Below are 13,271 nucleotides of genomic sequence, written 5' to 3'. Positions count from 1 at the left end.
GTTAAACCCCGCAAAATATTTAACTTATCAATCTCTCACTCCGACCACACCATCTCTCCCATACCTAAAAATCCTAAACTAGCCTTATCAGACCCGAATTGGAAATCTGCAATGCAATCTGAATTTGATGCTCTTATTAGAAATAAGACGTGGGATTTAGTTCCTCGTCCTTGTGATGCTAATCTTATTCGATGTATGTGGATTTTTAGACATAAGAAGAATTCTGATGGCTCCTTTGAGCGTTATAAGGCTCGTCTTGTAGGTGATGGCAGGTCACAGATTGCAGGTGTGGATTGTGATGAGACTTTCAGCCCCGTGGTGAAACCAGCTACCATTCGAACAGTGCTCAGCATTCCTCTATCCAAATCATGGCCCATTCATCAACTGGATGTCCATAATGCATTTTTACATGGTGATCTTCATGAGACTGTTTACATGCATCAGCCATTGGGTTTTCGCGACCTCCGTCATCCAGATTATGTATGTCGGTTGAAGAAGTCATTGTATGGTCTTAAGCAAGCGCCCAGGGCATGGTACCAACGCTTTGCTGACTACGTCGCCACTATTGGTTTTCGTCATAGCACATCAGATCACTCTCTCTTCATATATCGACAAGGTTCGGACATCGCCTACATTTTGTTGTATGTAGACGACATCATCCTCATTACCTCCACTCAGGTCCTCTGCAAATCAATTATGTCACTCTTAGCATCTGAGTTTGCAATGAAGGATCTGGGTCCTCTGAGTTACTTTTTGGGTATTGCAGTATCTCGTTATCCTGGAGGTATGTTTCTCAGTCAAAGCACTTATGCTTCAGATATCATTGCACGTGCTGGCATGGCGTCTTGTAAACCGTCAGCCACTCCTGTTGACACCAAACAGAAACTCAGCACCTCCTCCGGCACTTCTTATGAGGATCCTTCCATGTATCGGAGTCTTGCAGGGGCCCTACAATATCTCACCTTCACTCGACCTGACATATCATATGTTGTTCAGCAAGTTTGTCTTCATATGCACGCCCCTCGCACGGAACACATGCTTGCTCTTAAGCGCATTTTGCGCTATGTTCAGGGCACCTTACATTTTGGATTACATTTATCACCATCTCCTATTACAAAACTGATCTCCTACACTGACGCTGATTGGGGTGGATGTCCTGACACCAGACGGTCTACATCTGGTTACTGTGTTTTTCTAGGGGACAACCTTATTTCTTGGTCTTCAAAAAGACAACCTACTCTCTCCCGTTCTAGTGCTGAAGCCGAATATAGGGGAGTTGCCAATGTTGTCTCAGAATCGTGTTGGATTCGCAATCTTCTCCTAGAACTCCATTTTCCTATTCCTCAGGCCACTTTGGTGTATTGTGACAATGTTAGTGCCATCTATCTATCTGGTAATCCTGTGCAGCATCAGCGCACTAAGCATATTGAGATGGACATTCATTTTGTTCGGGAAAAGGTCGCGCGTGGTCAGGCTCGCGTCCTTCATGTCCCATCCAGACATCAGATTGCAGACATCTTCACCAAAGGACTTCCTCGCATTCTCTTTGATGATTTTCGGACCAGTCTAAGCGTCCGTGAACCTCCCGCTTCGACTGTGGGGGTGTGATAGAATAGAATATTTGATTATTATTAGTCATAAATAATTTCCTATAATTAGGATTGTATCATAATTACATACGTTACACATTGTTGTATATATACCCTATTCAGATTAATGAAAAGGCAACGCATTCCATTATCTTACAGCCCACACGACCAACTCTATAACGGCCTCTTAATACTGAGGGTTATTCTTAGGTGGATAATGACAAACAGTCATTGCCTGTTTTTAAATATCTTTGATATTAATTTTGAATAATTTTATTTTTAATTATTTATAATTTTGTAGGATTTTAATATTCCAATAAAATTTTAAATAGATCGATATACGACAAAATCACCATATCTAGAAATTTTTTGTAGTGTTTTCACTATGAAAGTTAAGATGAAGAAAAATAAAGAAGGTTTGGACAAAAGAATTGGAAGAAAATGGGAAAGACAGGGGAAACCAGAAAATATTTCATTAAAAGGTAAAAGATACCATAAAATAAAGGTAACACATATAGCAACATTATCTAACTGACACAAAGTGGCGTAAAGCTCAAACAAAGCGAGGCATTGGGTAATCATCACAGAACTACGTCAACGTAACTCCCACCCAGAACGACACAATGATAGTGGAAACTAGTGACTTTTATAACAAATGAGCATTTTTGCAAAATCCATTTTTTTCTATAAATAGATTGATGCATTCATTTGAGGCGGTATCCATTCATGAAAACCATTGAAACTAATTTTGAGAGCATGGAGTAAGGAAGTCACAGTAGGAGGTATTGGGGAGTCACTGTCTAATATACTACTAACGTTGAAACTTCTCAATTTGTCGGTTTATGTGTAATCCTTCCTTCTTATTAAACTCTATAATTAGAACAATGAGTAACTAATTTCACATTTGCTAGGGATGACTTTTTGACATTGAATAACTCTTGTGTTTTAAATTAATTTTAGCATTTGGAGGAATCAATATGCCAAAGAAGACCTTAGACATCCTTTTTTTTTACCTTAGGCAGCGTTTCCAAGCGTTATCTATTCTGACGTTGTTGTAGGTACAAACAACACTTTTTTTAATGTAAAAGTTTTTTAATGTAAAAGTGTTGGCTAACGTGCATTTTAGGTTGCGCTTTCAGTTAAAAGAGTTAGCGTCAGTCCTATTTAGAAAGCGCTTTCTGATAAAAGCGTTGGCGAAAGACATCATCAGGTAGTGTTTTCTTCTTAAAGTGTTGGCAGAAGTATCTAATGTGTACCATAAGACATCGTTTATTTATTCTGGCGCTATCTAAAACTCTAAATATATACGACGCTTTGTTTTAATTTATAATTTTTTGCCTAAATATCACCTAAGGTAGTGTTTTTTTGTTTATTTTTGAGTGTTATCTATTGTAATATTTAAGACAATGTTTTTTTAAAATAATAAGCGATGTTTAATGCACAACTTAAGGAAACACCTTTTTCATTCTGAGCGGTGTCTAAAATAAAAGCGCTAACTAATATATAACTTTTAGAAATTATTATTTTTTGTTAAACATACAACAACGCTTACAAAATAAAGTTATGCCAATGTGGATACCTTAACCAACGCTTATTTTCAAAAACGTTGTCTAATGTTCTCTTATGTTTTTAGCAACGCTTTTTATATACAAGCACTGGTAAAGGGGGCTTCCTGACTCTATTTGGGCATAGTGAGTATTATGATGTGTGATTTATAATCATCTGTATTTAATACTTTTGTACTGATTGATCACATGTAAAATGATTTAGGGTTTTTCGCTAGCAAGAGAGTTCAAAGTTAACGCTTTAATAATCGATATTCTTATCTTCGTCGCCTAGAGATAGGTATGAACCCTTGAAATCATAGTAATTCATGTTGAGGTTAAAAGCTTATTTTTATTTATGATTCACTATAAAGATTAGGAATTAACTTAAAACTAAAGGTTTATTCACTAAGAGATTAGGGGTAAATAATCTAGGAAATCAGTAATCATAAATTAATTAACATCATTGGCAAGGAACACTTGAGGAAAAAATCAATACCTCCCCTAGAATCTTTAAGAGCTCAAATTTTGGATGTTTTAACAACGGTATATGCAACTTATTCAATAAAAAATATCATACCATCACAAAATCACACAACGAACAAATAAGACAAAAATACGATAAAATAAGGGAAATACCCCCCTCCCAAAGTTAAACTAGACATTGACCCCAATGTAAGGAGGGAGAGGTAGAAAGAAACTCACAAACACCTCACTGAGGAGGTGAGAAGCATTTTTGCCCTTTTCTCTTTGATTTCTTTCTTTTTTATTAAAAACAAAACAATCTTGCAAAATGAAACAAAATAAAAGATATTAGCGATTAAAAATATAGGTTTCCTCCCATGAAGTGCTTTGTTTAATATCGTTTTACCTCGACGGTCTTTGAGTACAAGCACTCATGCTGGTTCCTTCAAAAATGGCCATCTACTAGCCATCTCTCGTATCCACTATTCTTACTTTTCTTTTTCCTATGGGGTGGTTCATACTTCTGAACCTATGGGGGTGGTTTTAGGAGATTTGTCTTTATGAATTCAATCTTTTCATCCCCTGTATCGAGGGTCAACCTTCCCCTTTTAACATCAATAATTTCCTCAATTTCACGGTCCTTTAGTTTTCTCCTCTTAGACAGACCCCCGGTCTTTTCCAATATTTCCGCAAACCATTTGGATTATTGAAAATTGTGTGGTTCCTCGATATACTAGGGGTGGTTATTATAGAGAAAATTTGGATGATCTATCCACCCTGGATTATAGGTATTAGGTAAGGGTTTCCATGGTTATTGTTCATGTAATTGCATATCTCTTAAATGGATCCTCCGGCGAGAATCATTCTAAAAGGAAAGACTTTTTACAAGAAAAAAAATAATAGAAACTAAAGGTGCTTTAGTCTAAATGGAGTTAGAACAAAATTTGGATTTCAAAACACCTCCCCGACAATGGTGCTAAAAACTTGATTGTGTGTAAACCACAAATATACGTCTGTGTCAAGTAGTAAAAAGATCGATCCCTCATAGAGGTCTATGAGTACCAAATTTCACTCTAACTATGATTAGCTAAAACTATCACAAAAAAGTGTTTAATTCAGTTTGAAAATTAGATTTTAACAAATAATAAAAAGCAGGACTATGAGCTATTATCATCTATCTAGACTCACCCCTATGATCATTTATGTTTGAATTACAAGAATTTCTAAGTTATTTTTTATAGAAGTTTAGGCAAATATTTGCGACACACACTTTCGTAGTGTGTGCATCTAAACGCGTTTCATGCATAACTAAGTAGTTCAATCAAGAGTGTTATGCATTGTCACATGACGCTGCATCTTGATTGTTACTCAACTGAGATCAAGTCACCTTGTCAGTGGCACCTTGAACTTAATTGTTTAGGAACTTGCTTTCGGATGTCGAATCATTATCTTTCGATATATGATCGACATCTATTTTTTCTTTTCTTTCAAAACCGACATAAACATGAATTAGAGTTTGAATTCTAAAATAAAGAAAACATATATATCTCGTAATTACAAATGAAAGAATCAATAGATTTTTCATGAGATGGACTCTCATAACCCTATGTCACTAAGGATTTATTCACTCATGATGAGATGAACAACAACAACAACAAAGAAGTTTAAGAACATTGTAATAAAGGTAAATAATTGAAAATAAGTAAAGCCATAGCAATCGAAAATGAAAATAAAGGCAATATTATAATATCACAGATGCTGAAATTACAAGAAAATATTAAGAGCTTAAGCTAAGAACTAAGAGTAACAACAATTATTTTGAGTGATAGTAGTAGAAAAGTGATGGATGAGTCTCCTAAGTCTCACCCTTAGGTCTCCCCCTTTCTCTCAATCTCCAGGCCTCTATTTATACTAAACTAGGCCATAAATCACATATAACTTACACTTATTTTGAGTTAAAACCTTAACTACCTACTAACATAAAGCCTAGGGGGTTATGGAAACCAAAAAGTCATAAAACATCCAAAATCAAAGAGTTCATAACTGTCCGAGGGTGACACGGATCGTGTCACGGAATATGGGCTGGTTGTAACACCCTAAACCCCGCTGTCGCATCCGCGAAAAACAACCGGCGAGACTCAAATAAAAACACACAACACAGAGCCGCCACTGCGCGTTATTTATCCCAAAATAGGGAAAGGAAACGCTCAGAGAAACCTGGAAAAGACGTGGTCTCGCGACCAAAGAGAAAGGGTAAGGGAGTCGGTTACGCAAGGGGAAGGTATTAGCACCCCTCACGTCCATCGTACTCGACGGGATCCACGTTCTAAAATAAAGAATAGGTTACTAAACATCACACACACACAGGGAACGCAGGTGGGGTTAAGAGAAGGGAGCTCGATAGGACGTCGCATCCTATGCCTACATATCTTGTCTGGAACAAGAATCAGAGCCACTGTAGTTCGGCTTACGCACGCCAAACAACACAAAACACATAAACAGACGGCAAACATGGAGCCCAACAACCACTTGATGGAATTATGTCGGCATCCGAACCAAAACACATCCAAAAGGGCAAACGTGGAGCCCGACAGCCAATCACTGGACTTACGTCGGCATCCGAACCAAACAAACACAATCAGATGACAAGTAAACACACACAAAAAAAAAAAAGTGCCCGGAGAGGTCTCGCACGACCTCCTGCCTACATACCTCGTCTGGAACGAGGATCAGGGCGATGTAGTTCCCCCTCAAGGGAAAGAAAAACTAGCCAGAAACCAGGGGAAGACACACTACCAGGGAGCTGGACTCGAGCCTAGTGTTGTCATGCATCATTACCCTACATTCAGGTTTCTACCTACTTGGACAACTGCAAGCTAATCCTATCCAGGAAAGAAGCAAGCATACAAGCATACAAGCAATTCAAGCATTTCAAGTAAACATGTCAAACAAATATTCACATAGCACCCACTATAGCCAATCAAGAGGGCTCAAACAATGGGTTTGACTGCCGAAGCAAGTCATCTGTACAAGGGTTATTGGCGCTCTTAACCTTGCCATTACGAGGCTAAGGTGAAGCAGATGAAAGGGTTAAGTGAGGATGAGACCTCACAGCTCTTATCCCTGACCAGGGAGAGCTTCAGACAAAGGAGCGTGGGTCCAGAATGGAGGGACCCTTCTACGCTCAAAGACTCTGACTCGATTGTGCAACAGCACAGGATCTTGGGTTTGTGTCCCAATGCATCAACACACAGCCGTGTGAGCAGAGGGACGACACACAGAATAGTGGGGGATAGATTGCATATCCCTTTGATCCACCAATTGCCTCATAGAGGTCTTCACCTGCTTGGCACAAATGTAAACAACCACAAACATCGCCTCTTAAGGAGGACTTCAGACAGTTGCCTGGCCAAGTAACAGGCCAGGTCTTCCAGACTACATGAAGAATAGAAGTCCTACCTCAAGTGGTTTAAAAACCAAGCAACAGCAAGCTAGTTCTCAAGGAACTGTAAGCGACTAAATGTACCTGAAATCAATCAAGTATCATCAGTACTCAGACAGACAAACATAAACAGCAAATGTTAATCAGTCAGACTATACAGATTAATGCACACAACAAGGCAAGCTATAAGCTCAAGCTTAAGCTTCACAACCTACAAAACAAATTCATGTTAGTTCTCAACATCAAGCAATGTCAATTTAATCTACTTGGTTCAATCTCCTTAAGCATTGTGCTTTTCATCCTGAAAAATCAAGCAAATGTGAGAAACAAGACCACTAGGCCAAGCCTAGGGTCCAAAAGTGAGAAAAAATTCTAAACAGCAAGCAATTCTCAACCAAAATCAAGTTAAAGCCAAACAAAAGCAAATGCAATTGGTCTCATGCTTATATCATTCACCATATTCATTTCATGACCAAAACAAGCCAAACTAGGTCAAACATAACACCAAACATCCAAACAGAATAACTTCAATCAAAAGCATATCAAAACAATTCCGAAAATCCTCAAATAATTCACACTTAAACAGGACATATTCAAGGTACAACATGTCAATTTTCAGCTCAATTGGACAAAAGGAACTATGTCAATGAAAATCAAGAAATCCAGACACAATTATTCAAGCCAAATCATGACATCAACACAAGCATTCACTTCAAAAATTCATAAGTCAATGAGAACATTTAAGAAATGAATGGGACCAAAACAGGGATGTCCTACAATGTGTCTACAACCAGCATACCAAATTTCATGTTCATCTAAAACCATAGGAGGATTTCACACAAGATTTACAAACATGTGTCATACAAACTTGCACAATTAACCAACAGAGATGAAAAATATCAATCAAATTGAAAATGCCATAGAAAAATCCAGAAATATTCACATAACATCTCAACATATCAATAATCATCCATGCAAAATTTCAATCCAATCCAACAATCATAGGTCATGCAAATAATTTCATGAAGTTGACCTAGCTAGGTGTGACACAAATTGTCACACCTAGATTCAAAAAATCATAACTCAATCATCAGGTATCCAAAAATCACAAACTTTATATGTAAATCACCATCAACATGTCTAGAATGAGCACAAAAAATTTCAATCATTTCTTTTATTGTATGAGTATTTCACATTAAAAATGGTAGAACATGTCAAAAATACACACAAGAATGACCTAAGTCAAACATCCCTAAGCAAAGTCAATTTTCCACCATCCACAATTTCTAAAATTATGTCCATAAAATTCTAGAGACAAAATGGGAACTGACAAAAAAATCCTCATATTTTTCTGATTATTAAAATATTTTTTATGATTTTCTAAAGTTTTGTTAATTATGTGAAATAATTATTTAAGGTGTTAAATGGATTAATTGTTTAATTATGCAGCGGATGGCAGTATTGTAAATAACCAGCGTCTTGCCAAAACGCGGTCACTTCACTTATTCGCTGTCACCGTTCTATTGGACGAGTTTGGAGGGAAACGCGTTTTCAAAAATTGCCAAGCCAGGAAACAGATTGAAACGCGGGATTTCCAGGTTTCTTGAAGAACTTCGCGTGTTCTTCGTCTTCCATCCACACCAGCTTCGGTTATGAGTGATTTTCAACCAAAATGCATAAGCGATATACCGTTGGAATCGTCTTAACATGTACATTAGGGATACGTGATCAATTCTTCCTAACACTAAACACACAGCACGGATCGAGCATTTAAAGATATGAATACAAAACTTCAAATCGTGATATCTCTCTCAATAATCAACCAAATCAAAAACTACGAGTTGCAGCATGCTCAGCAATGAATGAACTACAAAAACCATATCTCAATTCAAGAAATAATGAGATTCGAATTCGCACCTTAGTTTGATGACAGCCGTGATTCCTTGAGCTTTTGCGCGCAACGATCCAAAACAGATGAAGAAGATGCTTCAGGAAGGCAATTGGAGAAGATAGAACAGCTCGAGGATGCTCCAATTATGAGAAATTGCAATTTGCCATTGATGAGCTCCTTTGCAACAGTTGAGATTCGTGAGGTTTCTTGATGCAACTTGCCAAAACAGTTTGAGAAGAAGATGAATGGAGGAGAAAGCAAAAAGAACCACACGATTTGGTGAAGAATTGGAAGAGTTTGGATGAATTTTGCTCTTGAATGTTCTTGGTGAATCTTGAGAATTGGAGGGAAAAGAGATTGAGATTTTGGGAAATGTGAATTCTGTTAGAGTTTGTTATGATTAAGCTTAAGTACCTCAACTTAATCCACACTTAATCACTTCAATTAACCAAATGGAATATGATTAGCAAATGTGTCATTTTCAAGCCAAGGGCAAAATGGTAACTTCACATGCCAGCTCATTGACAGCTCATTGACAGCTCACACACTCTCAAAATGACATGTGTGAGCTGTTGCAACTTGTCTCATGTTGATTGGATGTGTATTTTTCAATTTCACTATGTGACGGCACTTTGTTCATTTTCAATTTCATTCCAAAAGTGAAATCTCAAACCATGAGGCCTTGGCATGTTATGACCATTCCAACAATTTTCAAATGGCATTTGTGAGGTGTTGCAAAAATCCCCATTCAAAAATTCCCATTATTTCTCAAGTTGGACAATTTTGCCCCTGGTTTTTTAACTGTACAGTTGAAATTTGACTTTTTGCATTGACCATTTTTGATGAAATCCAATTATGCATCATGAAAGTACATGTCAAATGGAGTTTGTGCATAAAAAGATCATCCAATTTGGACACTCCATGTGGAAGTTATGCCCCTCTGATTATGGGTCATTTTTGAAATTGAATGGACCATAACTTGTCAACCACACATGGGAATTTCAAGTTCTTGGACGTTTTGGAAAGGTGAGAACAAGATCTACAACTTTCATGTTGAACAAATTTTCATTTGAAGCTTCCTTGGACACGTGGTCTTGAGGTGAAAAACTTTCCATTTTTGGAAACTTCTATTACAAGTCACTTTCTATTTTTGGCAATTTTTGTTCTGACTTGATTTTCTCCATTCTTGAGCTTTGAGATGTCAAATAACACTTGTTTCAACATGAATGAAGTGTATCCAACTCATTTCCACCTCCAAATCCATTAAATCATGCACAGTTGACCATAGTTGACTTTTTCAACTGATAGATGAATTTGGCCATGCACTGATCAAACTGAACCCCAATCTTCTGATGAAATGGCTCAAGGATGAAACCCTAGCCTCAATAAGCTCCATAAAATCACGAAATGATCCCCATATCCAATATAGACCCCATCTCCTTGCTATGCCCTGACTGGCCCAATGCACCTGATTAGGGTTGACCAGTGGTCAAAACCCTAATCTCAAGGAATCTGATCAATCTTCTGAACCTCTGGATGATAACAAGACCATGATGATGATGATGAATCATTCCAATCAAGATGAAGACCAATATCCTTGAGAATCACAAAACCCTAATTTGGACCCCCACATCCTCAGATGATTAATGACCAGTCCAATGAAACCCTAGCTTGCACCATGACCTCTTCATCTTCTGATCAAGACTTGTGAGGGTGACTTGCACAATGTAACCACATGCTATGCAATATGCAATGCCTAATGACCTAAAAATGATATGTAATAAGTTATGCTAGTCCCAAGAGAGGAGGGCAAATTTTGAGGTGTTACAGCTGCCCCTATTCAATCCACTGTGAACCTGTCGATATGAATAGCCTCGGCTTTCAGATGATCAGGATGAAGAGTGATTGAATACCAAGAACAGACGAACAATTTGCACTCCGATGGGAAAATAATTACAACGCCTGTCAGGATCGGCGAAGAAGCAATCTCGAAGAAAAATCCGTCTGGTACGGAGAAAACTCGGCTTGAACCCCAAAACATAAACGTCGACCTGGATACCAAAACAACACTGTCAACCTGGATACCAAAATAAATGGTAACACAGGGATAACCACGGCCTGAACACCACACATCCGCTGGGGATTATCATTCCTTTCTTTTTATGCTTTTCTTGAACCCCGAAATTTTTCTGATAATCCTTTTTTTTCATTTTCTTGAACCCCGAAATTTTCTTCTGTGCAAATGATCCTCAGATCACTGCATTTGAACCCCGCTCTCCTATTTGCCAAATAATGAACCCCATTCTCCGGTTTGAACCCCAGTCGCCTGACGATAACTCGCGATCGCCATTGTGAACCCCGTTCTCCAGAAAATGCCGCAACATCTCCTTTTCTCCATTTGAACCCCATCTCCAGAAAATGCCTCAACATCTTCTTTTCTCCATTTGAACCCCGATCTCCAATCTCTCGTGATAATTCCGCTGGCAACGTCGGAAATAACACCAAACACCACTCTGAGGGCGACATGTCAGAGGGTATACCTTCACAAAAGGAAGGTAGCATGTGCATCTCTTCCTCGGAAGACACCTATAACGACCTCCACTGGCCTCAACCAGAGTCTAAGGTAACACATGAACAGAAGATAATCCTAAGGACCTCATCCCGGATACATTCTTCAACTCCAATCTTCATTTGAACCCCGGAATCGCGCTGATCGCGTAACGTCTTCTGATATTATTTCCATCTCTGTCCGACGGAAACATTTCCTCCAGTATCGCACTACTGGGGAACACTACTGATCTGACGTCGTGATGCTGAACTCCTCAGAGTAACACTTTCAACCAGACACTAACTGATGACTGGGAGAAAACTCGACGTTTACTGGACATCGAACGATGATGTTTACAGGCATCAAACAATGATGTTTACAGGCATCAAACAATGATGTTGACAGGACATCAAACAATGATGTTGACAGGACATCGAACAATGATGTTGACAGGACATCAAACAATGATGTCGACAGGACATCAAACAAGGATGTTGACAGGACATCAAACAAGGATGTTGACAGGACATCAAACAAGGATGTTGACAGGACATCAAACAAGGATGTTGACAGGACATCAAACAATGATGTTGACAGGACATCAAACAAGGATGTTGACAGGACATCAAACAATGATGTTGACAGGACATCAAACAAGGATGTTGACAGGACATCAAACAATGATGTTGACAGGACATCAAACAATGATGTTGACAGGACATCAAACAATGATGTTGACAGGACATCAAACAATGATGTTGACAGGACATCAAACAATGATGTTGACAGGACATCAAACAAAACTCGACCAGACACTTACTGATGACTGGGAAATAACGCGACGTTTACTAGACATCGAACGATGATGTTGACTGACACCAAAGAGAACTCGACCAGACACTCACTGATGACTGGGAAATACTGTTGCTCCAAAATCCCGATGCTGAACTCCTCGGAGTATCGTCTTCACTGTCCGGCAAAACCAATCCTCAAGCGGTAACCACGGCTTGAATCGCGCTGATCGCGTAACCTTTCCATCTCTGCCCGACGGAAAAACTCCTCCAGTATCGCACTACTGGGGAAATACCTTTGATCAAATCATGAGGCCAAACTCCTCGGAGTAACACCTCTACTTCTGGTAAAACCACCTCTCAAACGGTAACCACAGCTTGAGACTAGCTTGTGCTTGCAATATGATGCATGATTGATTTTTCTGCGTAATGCTCCATAATTATGGAAATGCTACGCGATTTATTATATCTTCTATGCAACATGCTATGCTTACTCTACATGATGAATGCATAAAAAGTATCCCCCTCAAGGGATTCTACTGGGGAGCACGAGACACTCTGCCGAAAGGAACTCGACAATACTCCAACTCTACCCTGCTGGGGAATAATACTGCTGCCGGGAAAAGGTAACCCTTTCTGGGGAAACACCTCCTTTGCACCCAATCCGCTCGGGAATTTGCTGGGGATAAGAACCACCAATGCACTCTGTGGGGATACAGTCCTTTGACTTGCTGGGGATATAGATCCCAACTCTGCTTCGAGAAACCCTCACAGATACCTGACGACTTCACTGGGGAAATGCTTACAGATACTCCGCTGGGGAAATAGCAATCTCCAGGCCCATTGACTGGGGAAGCACCGATCTAACACCTGCTGGGGATAACCATCCTGACCCTGCTGGGAAAACGAATGCTACTCCGCTGGGGACAACCCATGCAATCCACACGTAGGATACACTCAGCTGGGGATGCAGATATCCGTCTGCTACGGAAACTCGTCCC

The sequence above is a fragment of the Lathyrus oleraceus genome, chromosome 3, assembly GCF_024323335.1.
Source record: "Lathyrus oleraceus cultivar Zhongwan6 chromosome 3, CAAS_Psat_ZW6_1.0, whole genome shotgun sequence".
NCBI classification, from domain to species: domain Eukaryota; kingdom Viridiplantae; phylum Streptophyta; class Magnoliopsida; order Fabales; family Fabaceae; genus Lathyrus; species Lathyrus oleraceus.
The sequence above is the reverse complement of the archived record's forward strand: the minus strand, read 5'-3'. Positions refer to the sequence as shown.